Source organism: Bactrocera latifrons, unplaced genomic scaffold, assembly GCF_001853355.1.
Source record: "Bactrocera latifrons isolate USDA-ARS-PBARC rearing strain unplaced genomic scaffold, ASM185335v1 scaffold_93, whole genome shotgun sequence".
Taxonomy (NCBI): domain Eukaryota; kingdom Metazoa; phylum Arthropoda; class Insecta; order Diptera; family Tephritidae; genus Bactrocera; species Bactrocera latifrons.
This window is the reverse complement of record NW_017537634.1, coordinates 674319-684976: the sequence shown is the minus strand read 5'-3', so window position 1 is coordinate 684976 and position 10658 is coordinate 674319.

The following is a 10658-nucleotide window of genomic DNA, read 5'->3' as shown; positions in this document are numbered from 1 at the left end:
CGAGGTTCCCTAAATTTTTAAAGAAAAAATACAGAAACTTCAAGTTTAACAAAGCAACATCAAGCTCGGTGAAGCGGGCTGGGTACGCTATTACTGAATAAAAATACCATAACTGCTTAACATGATTCACTCGCGATCTGTCGAAAAAAAGGCTATTGAAAATGTACCTCTACCTGCATTATCCGTTATATAAATATATATTTTAGAGTGTTACCAACAACACAGTTGTAAACTTAGCATACTTTGTTCAGGATATAAAAAGGGCGCAAGCAAATATTTTCGAGTAAATTAATTTTGCACCTTCAAAAACTTCACATCCTTTAACTCGAACCATTGTAAATACATATACCGGCATATGGTAATATGTGCCTCTGATTAAACGTGTTCAAAACTTAATTCATCTTGTATTATATTACTTTCTTCTTCTAAGTATACGTTTCTTTCAACTGCATTCTCCCCAAAGAACCATTTTTATTAGTATTACTTTAGTAATTTCCAAGCCGATATATATATGTATATTACAATGGGTCGATTTACAGAGAACTAAAGAATGCAAAAAACGTGTATGAGGGAAATATGCTACGAATCATTCCTTGCAACTTTGTTCAAGAAACTATAGGTCTAAAACCCGGTTCGTGCCGTTGATTTGTGAAGCGAAGATGCAACCGTTTATTCAAATTCTATTGATCATTTGTTGGTATCGGCCAGATCGGACACAAATAGCACATATCTCCAATACAACCGATTATTCAGATTTTTAAGTTCCTCATAAAAATAGCTGACTCAAAACCGGTTTTAGAGTCAAAGTTCCTTTGGCAAAGTTGTTCGGAAAGAGCAGTAGGACATTTCCCGCAAACTCGATTTTATATTAAAAAAATCGACCCCCCCTAATGTACATACGTACATATGTTCTTTGTGTCATTTGCTGCAAATGGGATTTGACACTCCCCTATTGCGCGTTCGTGCTTTGATAAGATTACATCTGAAAGCGATGTGTTGAGTATAGCCAACGGTATTACATATGCATTAACTTTGCTGGCTAATTGATCATTTGTAACGGTATAAAGGAATTAAAATAAACTTGGAAATATGTATAGTATACCCAAAAATGTTTTTTTGTTTCCGAGAAGAAATCATGTCCATTGGTGAGTGGGTTTAATTAGAACTTATCAAATTAAATATTAGCTTATTACGTTGTTATTGTTTATGTTTCATTTAATTTCTGTACAATTTTATTATTATCTTCCGCTCTAAATATGTGTTTCTCCATCAAATCATCTCAATTTCAGTCTTCTGTGTGATTGAAACGGAATAAGGAACGTGCTCGAACAAGTACAATGAAATATTTAAGGCTCTATCCAAGGTGATCCTTTCATAGAAGCCGAATATCGAAAAGAGAGCAAAAAAAGACATCGATTGCCTTATACTGCTGTAGAGGTACCATTGACAAAAGATGGGGTCTTTCATCGGACCATTTACTTCTGTCTCTACGACACCATAGTCAAGCCCATTATATTCTATGGAGCTTTTAAGGGGTGGTTGCACTAAGGGCCACTCTAACCATGGCACTTAACGCCATATTGGACATATTGACCGTAGACTTCGTCAGAAGGTGTATGGCTGCGAAAATAGTTTGACTCATTAATACTCAGAGAATCTGCGTTCTTAAAAGAAAACATTTCTGAGCACTCGGAAATTCTCATACACTTTAACGTCATACCGGATCACTTGGATCATGTCGTCGACAAACCGAACTCTGGCGGCTTCTTCTTTGCCCATTTCTCAACAAGGGAGGTGTGCGTGGTCAAAAGACGCTGGAGAAGAGGGGCAATGAGCTTCTTTACAGATGGGTCAAAGCTTGGCGGAAAGGTTGGTGGAGAGGTTTACTGTCAGGGGCTCTCTACCAACTCCAGCTTCAGACTTCCTAATTGTTCCAGGTCGGGGTTGCAGCCATTAAGTTATCAGTAGATTTAGTGCTCCGGAGTGCAGTCTCCTTCGGAGAAGTGACCATCCACTTAGATAGCAGAGCGGCGATTGTAGCTAGGCCCCTAGAACCGCTATCGGTAGAATGGGAGGGGGTCGGTGCCACCGAACGCCCTTGCGTTTGCATTGGCTACTAAGAGTTTCGCTAATTTAAAAGTTTGAACATAGGTATTTTTTTTTTACTTTTATTGAGTACATGTATCATGCGAATCTTATACAGAAACGGTCATAATGACTTCTTCGTAGTTTAATTATTGTAAAATCAGAATCATTCACCCAAATTTCGAATTGAAATCTTTTACCACTCTTCCACTCATTTGCTGTCTACTTTTGTGTTCTAGGAAAGCCAACGGACCACTTCTTTTGTATTTTACTTTGTTACCTTATTCGTCGGGTTTAAAATTGCAAAATTAATTTCCTCGGAAAACAGCACAGAATTTTATGTAGAGACCAATTGCAGAGCTGCCGGAAAAGAGCCGGATAAGTTACAGAGAGTCTATGTAGTCTTTTGCAGCAATGTACGTATCTTCCTGAGTTGTAGTGTATAAGAGAAAATTAAAAAGGTTAGTGATTAATAGTTTCCGTAAGCATTGTGGTTTTGGGTGCTCTATTTAGCTGCGAATATGATTGCGCTATACTATATATAATCCATTAGCAACTTCGATCTGGGAAGATGATAATTATGATATTGTCAGGTATTGCTGGTTTGATGAATTTAGCATGTACGCTTTTCAACGTCATTAGGTTCGTGCACGAGGGATTGCTTAATATTTACGGAAAAGCGCCAGTTTTTTGACATAAGCGGTCACAGCACTTTTCGCGAAATGCTCTGAACCGAATGATTTAGTTTATCAACGACATTGTGTGGATGAATTATATTCCGTTGTGAGCGATTGGCATTCACAGTAGGACTAGTGATATAGTGATCTCTGAGCTCATCGCCGTGAGGATTTACGTAAGCATATTTTTACGGCTGAAGCAATTTGCCAAACACTTTCTGATCAACAATATTGTTTCGCCTCTTTTTTTGATTGAACGGACAACAGAGTAAATGAACCTCAGGAAAGGATGAATACTTTCTTGCTTGTTTCTACAGCAGACAGGGAAAGTGCAAGGAGTTTTAAGCATTGAAATCTGTTTCACACTTACAACACCGAAATAATTTAATTTTGATTACATTATGAAATGTGTATTGCATTCTACAGCCAATTTATTATACAGGGTTCTAGTCGTGTGTCGGAAGATGAAATTAATTGGTATTTAAATAGTCCTATTTGTGTTTTGAATTAAGTGCTGTGGAGACACGTCTGTGTGTGCGTGTGAATGCCACAAAAGCCTCACTCATACACAGCCAAAATTATCTTCGGTCTTCAACATGTTTCACAAGCTCAAAATGTCCTCAGCATCTGACGCGAGCTTGTCCAACTCTTGACCATGCAACGGCCGGCTTGTGGGCGGCGTTCGACGATTGCAACAACATTTATTCGACATGAAATAAGGTTGACATTGTCATTTTTGGTGTTGTTGTTGGTCAACCGCTTGGCATTGTTTGATATGATGCATGACATATTCCAGCTAATGAATAGGAAAAGCGTATAAATTTTAAATGTCAACACAGGTTGTTGCTCGGTCTGTTGTCTTTTGTAGCTATTTCTGTATTGTGACAACAGAGAGGCAAGAGCGGCCGACGATGTCTAATGAATAAGATACATGATACAGATTTGACATCCAAGATTTCTCTTATGACTGCAAATTGTGCACGCACATACATATGTATCGGTGTATGTATGTCTTTATGCTTTGCATATAAAGGAAATTTGGTCAACCAGTGTTGCCACTCATATGGTTTGCTTTCCACATAATAAATTTTGAAATGCCAAAGAGTGCGGTTTTGGAGCAAATGGAACGGTTTTCCGTATGTGCGGAATGTTTTGTTCTAGAATTAGGCATGTATCTCATCTCAATATCACTTGAATTGAATTTATGTGTTTTATAACTTCATTAACTTTTTGAGACATAAATATAGATGTCAGTCGAGTGGTAATTGATAAATGTTTCTGGGTTATTGGACGGATATGGACGTAATTCGCTTATTTCTGGAGGTATAATTTTAGATGACACTGGTCTACAGTGGTTTTGTTGATGGATTTTGGATATATTGGTGTTCAAAGTTCATGAAACTGTCATTGGTTTGGAAGATTTGCTCTCGTTTAATTTTAAATCTTTATATTCAGTTCACGTAAAAAATCAGAAAACATGAAAAAATAATATATATGTATATTTCTTGTATCAGTTTTGGTTAAGAATTCATCAAGTAAACAGGCAGACAAATGCCTGTTGTAATGCCAAACATTTTTTTTTTAATTATTCAGTCGACAATCTTTGTTTTAAGGACGAGCAATAATCTTTCATCATATGACTATCCCTTCAACATTGATGCCTTTCTTTCATCACTTTTAGGTCCTGTTGGAATCGCTCTGCCTGTTGTCCACTATAATTATAAAAATTATCCGAAAATTTATCGAGATTATTACAGAGATAGTCAACCATCTGACAGTTTGTCTGCATATTTGCGCATTTTTTTTAATAATTTGATACTTAGTGGTTGCGTGGAAAATTTTCGACTATCAAAACAAATCTTTTACAAGCTTCAATTTCGGGAACAGTTATAACCTAGATATAACCTGTGTCTTTCATTTATTCATACTAAATTCGGAATTTTTTAGAAATAACCCTTAAAAAATATTCTTTCACGTCCAACGCTTTGACAAATTGTTTTATCTTTCCTAATTCGATCACGTGAGTTCATTTTGAGAACAAAACTTTGGTTTAGATTCTTCATCGCAGGGCAGGGCAGTCTACCAATGGCCCCGATATCTGGTATTTGGCGACTTCACTGGGAAGTTCTTTTGAATTTCTTTTGAAACGATAGCCAGATTTCCACTGAAACAAGAGCATAAAATAATATTTTCCTGAATAAGGTCGCAATCAGGACACTTGAAAGCATTAAAATTTATTGTAGCGTCTCATGGGGAGGAGAGGAAGTTGCATTCCGATTTTGCTTTGATATGACGCCTTGCGCCATTGATTAAAGTACCTTTCGTTGGACCTAACATACTTACTTAACCATTAGAATCGCAGAAATTAATTCAAAACATCGGTCAAATTTGCACATCCATACGCTTGGACAATCGGGTGTATTTGTGCACGAAGTGTGAGCGATAAATTACGCCACTTGTGGTTTACACAAGGACCGGTTGGTTCGATGAGCAGGCTCAATAAATAAACGAGGACAGAAGGTACACATTCACGTTGCTTGTGATTTACACCATTTTCTTTCATTTTAAGTACGAGTTTGTATGCGTGCTTACCTATTCTTGTCCGTTGTTTACTGTTGATTGTGGATTAACGAATTGAAGTGCCGTCTCCATTTTCATTGCTGTCATATCAAGGATTCCTCTTCAGTTCGTTTACTTTCAGTATGCGTAAATGAATGAGTGTGTGATTAGCTATGTGCTCTATATTGACGAGCTGGCACGTATAAGGTGTTTTTTTTCGGAGATATCGAATTTGTAGTCGAAAGCAACCGAATCCGATTAACAGCTATGCTCGATATACATTAATTCCATGCGAAGATTTAGAGCGGAATATGTTCAAAACTCATGTTCTCTGCGGAAAATATCAGAAAACCTCCTAAGCATTAATACTATTGAACATTTAAATTTAAATAAACAGAGTTTCCATTTTTGGAGACGACTCATAGAACTTACTGCTCGATATGATTTACATCTGATTGGCCATTTGGGTTGATAAGAAAGGATGGAAAAATTAATAATGTTAAAGTTCATTAACTTATTTTATTTTTATATCTAATAAATATATTTGCCTCTAAAGCCACCCTTTATGTGTGTTCATACAGTCTACATTAAGGTGGTCTTAATTTATGTAGTAGGAGTTAGCAATTTTTTGAGGCGCTCTCTCACACTCTCACAACATGTTGGTACATAGTGTAATAGTAAGAAAGATACCGAGATATACATACATATATATAAATGATCAGGTTAACGAGACGAAATGAAATCCGGGTGAGTGTCTGTCCGTCCGCCTGTCTGTTTGTTCAAGTGATAAGTTGAATATAACTTGAGATATCTTGAATAAACTTGCCACATATGTGGTGATAAAAAAGCGCCCGAAAATTGTAATTAAATTCCCTGGATTCAAAGACGGTCGATAGATAATTGAAGACATGCCTCGTTCTGGACGACATTTGACCTCTTCAACTGATGAAAATATTAAAAAAGTGAAGGATATGGCGCTGGAAAATTGTCAGGCAAGTGTTTGAGAGATTACAAGATAGCTCGACATCTCTCGCCAGTCCGTTCGAATGATATTGATGGATATTTTGGGTATGAAACGCGTTCTTGCTTAACTCGTCCCGGTAAAACTGAATATTTGTTAAAAAGATTGCTGTAAAAAGTTCTCTTTGGACATGATTGATCGTGCCAATACCGATCCCAAATTCATGGAGAGCATTATAACTGCCGATGAAACATGGATTTATGCAAACATGACAGCAATTATCGGACTGAAATCCGTTTTCCGTCGGCCGAAGAGACAAAACAAAATTCGCTGAAGGATCTGAAGTTCATCCCATAAAGTGGTGGAGATTACTGTGAAGGCGCTTTTTTACAATTTCCGGGTACTGTTTTTGTCACATTTTAATATATATTAAATGTAACCCCTTTGATTGAGTTAATATCATATACATGTATCTCATTTAGGTTAATCTTACTATATATATTTTGGATATGCAGAAGATAGTAATGGCCTATAATATGGATAAGTTAATAAGATACCATATTTCATTATAATCTGTTTCGTTAAACAATGAATGTTGAATTGCTTGTGAGGGTATCAAATGCGAAGCTACAACTTTAGTCCACATTTTCCCCAATGGATTTATACTCTAAACATAAAAAATGGTCAATCGAAGAAATCATCCAGCTTATTCACTAAAAACATGTTTCTTTAACAAAACACTTTCTTACTTCTTCATTCTTTAAGAGAATTTGTCGGTTCCATGGCCATAATTTAAATTTTCATTGGAAAAAGAAAATAATTTTGGACCTTGGGTTCTTGGCTGCAAAACAAACTTTACATTTCGTAGTTTTGCCTAATATATCTTCAGGGTTTCAAAAACATTAACGCCTTAATGTGCATATATACACTATAGTATCCGTATATAGAATATTTACCAAAATGCATGTATAGACATCTGTGTCCGAAAGAGAGTCCATAGCTCATTTGTCATTTGCCACTTAAGTTGACTTTATGCTCTGTCAGCTTGTAATTGATGTAATAATAAATACACAACATATTTTACGGTTTTCGGCTTTGTATAAGAACAGTGCCTGCTTCCGATTTATGTTTAATTTATTCAAATATGTCAAACTTCAATCTGTTTTCCCTGTTCATGTAATTCTCTCAAATTAAAGACACATGTTCCAAGCTGTTTGGTTATACATTTATGTATGTACAATGCAGTTTCTTCCGAATATGTCATGTGAGGTACTCTATGAGCAAAAATTAGAAAAATTTTGTTCAAATTTTAAAATTCTTTATTTATTCTTCAAAATTTATGCCTTCTACTTCTGCCAATGCTTTCTAACAATCCTCAAACCCTTGTTAAAGCCAGTTTCCGGAATAGCCTTCAATGCGCGTAGCGATTCACGTTTAGTAGCATCAGTTGACTAAAAACGGTTACCCCGAAATAGTCGGTTGAGTTTGATAAATAGCCAGAAATCAGACGGAGCCAAATCAGGCGAATACGGTTGTTGCGCACGCTATTAGTCGAAAATTTGGCGTTGAAGTCCCTACTTATCGAATATTTAGACCCCGGGATCGGAACATATGGTTGAGTTTTGAACAAAAATGTCGGTCAGTGTGTGATATATACATACATATAACTGAAATTAAAGGATAATCCTTCTTTTATAAGGGTATGTCAGTATGTCAAAATTGGTTTGAATCGGACCAATACTTCCCTTAAAGATTTTCGAACTTCCGGGTGACTTTGTACCATCGGCCAATATGTGAGTTATCCCAATGTAAATAAGAGCGTGCTTTAGTCATAACAGTGTAACTTTGTGCCTTAAGTAGATAAATTTGAGCGAAAACTTGGCCCAGCCCCTATATAACTAATATCAGGATTTTCGAACATCCGGCAGAGTTTACTCCATATGATTGGTTTTATAACTTAAAGTATTTTCCTGGCTTTGCTTGTTGCAAGTTGCAAGGGTAACACTCAAATAGTATTCCTTGTTGACAGTTTTTCCGGTCAAAAGCTCTGAATTTCACCACACTTCGATTATCGAAGAAAACTGTCAACATAACCATGATTTTTGACCTTCTGCGTGGTTTTTTTGCTTCGGCCAACCTTACCATGATATTGAGCGTAAGCATAGATCCAAGACTGATCGCCGGTAAGTCAGATTTTATTGTTTCTCATTGATGTTTTTCTAAAAAATTGAGTGATTTTGGAACCAATCGTAGCCCAAATGATCTTTCAGAATGGATTTCACCGATCCTTTCGATATCCTTACGGTGCCAGTAAGATCTCCGATTGTTAATCGTCGATTCCTAAGCACCAATTCATTTATTTTATTGAAGTGTTGAGCATTACTTGATGTTGATGACCGTCAGGACCTGGTTCATCATCAACGCGTTCTCGACCCCCTTTGTTCAGATGTGTAGTTTCGCTAAAATCACATTTATTAGCCGACATAAACGCTTTAAAGTCAGATAAAAAGTCAAAATAGATGGAAATCACCATATCTCGTATATTGGGGCTAGAAGAGGTCTGTACTGATGGCATAGAATTTAGAACTACTCAAGTATATTGGTTAATATGTTTCTACACAATTGGTTAATATGTTTCTACTATCGGTCGGCGTTCTTTTTGGTATCAACATACATTGGTAGCCCAAGGCACATGACCGAGTACTCCCAGGATGCGATGACACCCGTGCGGAATTATGCGTCGCAAGCGGTTGTCCCGATGACACAGCACGACCTCTCAAACAACACTTACGATGTTGGATGGACTTTACTTGAAGCAACGTATATACATATATGTGGTGTCGTTAGATGCTATAGAATTAATATTGACGAGTTTTTTCTCAACTTTCGTCAGTGATACGTTTGCGAGAACATTGCTCTTTTCGGAAATACCTTGACATACATACATGGAATGCATTCGAAGAAATAGTTCCACAATCCACTCGAAAAAAGGACTATTGCTTCGCTATTGATAAATGTACGTGGTTCAATTTCAATTGAGTCAATGCGTACTGTGAATGCTACGATGTGTGCAACTTTTTGAAAAGCAAGCTAGCAATTACAATTGCTGGAATATGATAATCACTGGAATCAAACGATGGCCGATGAGATAGCTGCTTCGAATGCAAATGCAGATCGCACACTTTTCGCAATAATCATTTCGACATATCAGCCTTGAAATCCGCATCAATTATGGGATACGAACAAAAATGACATTGCCGAAGATATTTTACATCGTATTCGCTAAGAATTGAAAATGGGACAATTCCACGAAAGATGAACTCATCACGAATATCGTAACTATGATTCTACACGTTAGCTGCCAAAAATACCGAGGTTGTTGACTTAAACTAAAAGATTCAAAGTTAAATTCTGGGAGACTTGCGCTCATACAAATCGTGTGCATTATCCAGTGGATTTTTTACGTCTCAAGTTGGATCTGCATGTGCCAAAACTGTGTAATACAACCCGACTGATTGTGACGCACCTATCGAATATAAAGGGGCAGAATGCTTGATTCTACGAATTCCTTTGAGTTCTAACGATTTGCCATTGAAATTGCATTTGAGATGACAATCAACAGGATAGTCGCGTAGTGTGTGGCATAATATATATGTACGTGGCGTGCTCACGAGTTGGAAAACCATCTTTTCTGTAAACAGGAACAGAATCCAAAAAATTTTGTTTATCAAGCTTCGTTACATTGAAAAAAAATTGATAAATTCAATCAATAGTTTGCTACCATATCTAAGCTCTTTATTTTTTGCTAATTGCCTACAAAGCCTACTAGAAAAAGATCTCTTGAAATAGTTTCACCTTGTAATTAATAATTTGGTACATTAGCAGAAGACTTAGGGCTGATAAAACTCTTTAAAAGCTGGATGTTGTAGAGTGTGTACTTATTGGTATGTGTTTGCTTATGTAGTCAATGATCCAAATTTACCAACGGTATATTTCTTTATTCATCATCTATACTCTGCGAGGAATTAAAGAGGTAACCAACTCAATTAACATAGTTCTCATATACAGTCATCTCTACTCACTTCAACTGTACTATTGTGCCCATAACTTGTTTGATATTTTTTGAAGTCGTAAACCAATTTGTAAATGCCTTTAAACACATGAGTGTACTTGGTTGGAGAAGGGGGAAACATCCGAGTTGTTTTAATTAGCCAAGCAATGAAAGCAGGCTGTTCTCGAGAAAATAATGCGGAAAATTACGCACTCAAACAAGTTCACAAACTTTGCTTGCATGCGGCACGGTTTTCTGTGCAGTGACAAACTCATCTCTGGAGCTTTTGTTGTGGTGTTTGTTGCACATCCGGTGCTGTAGAGGA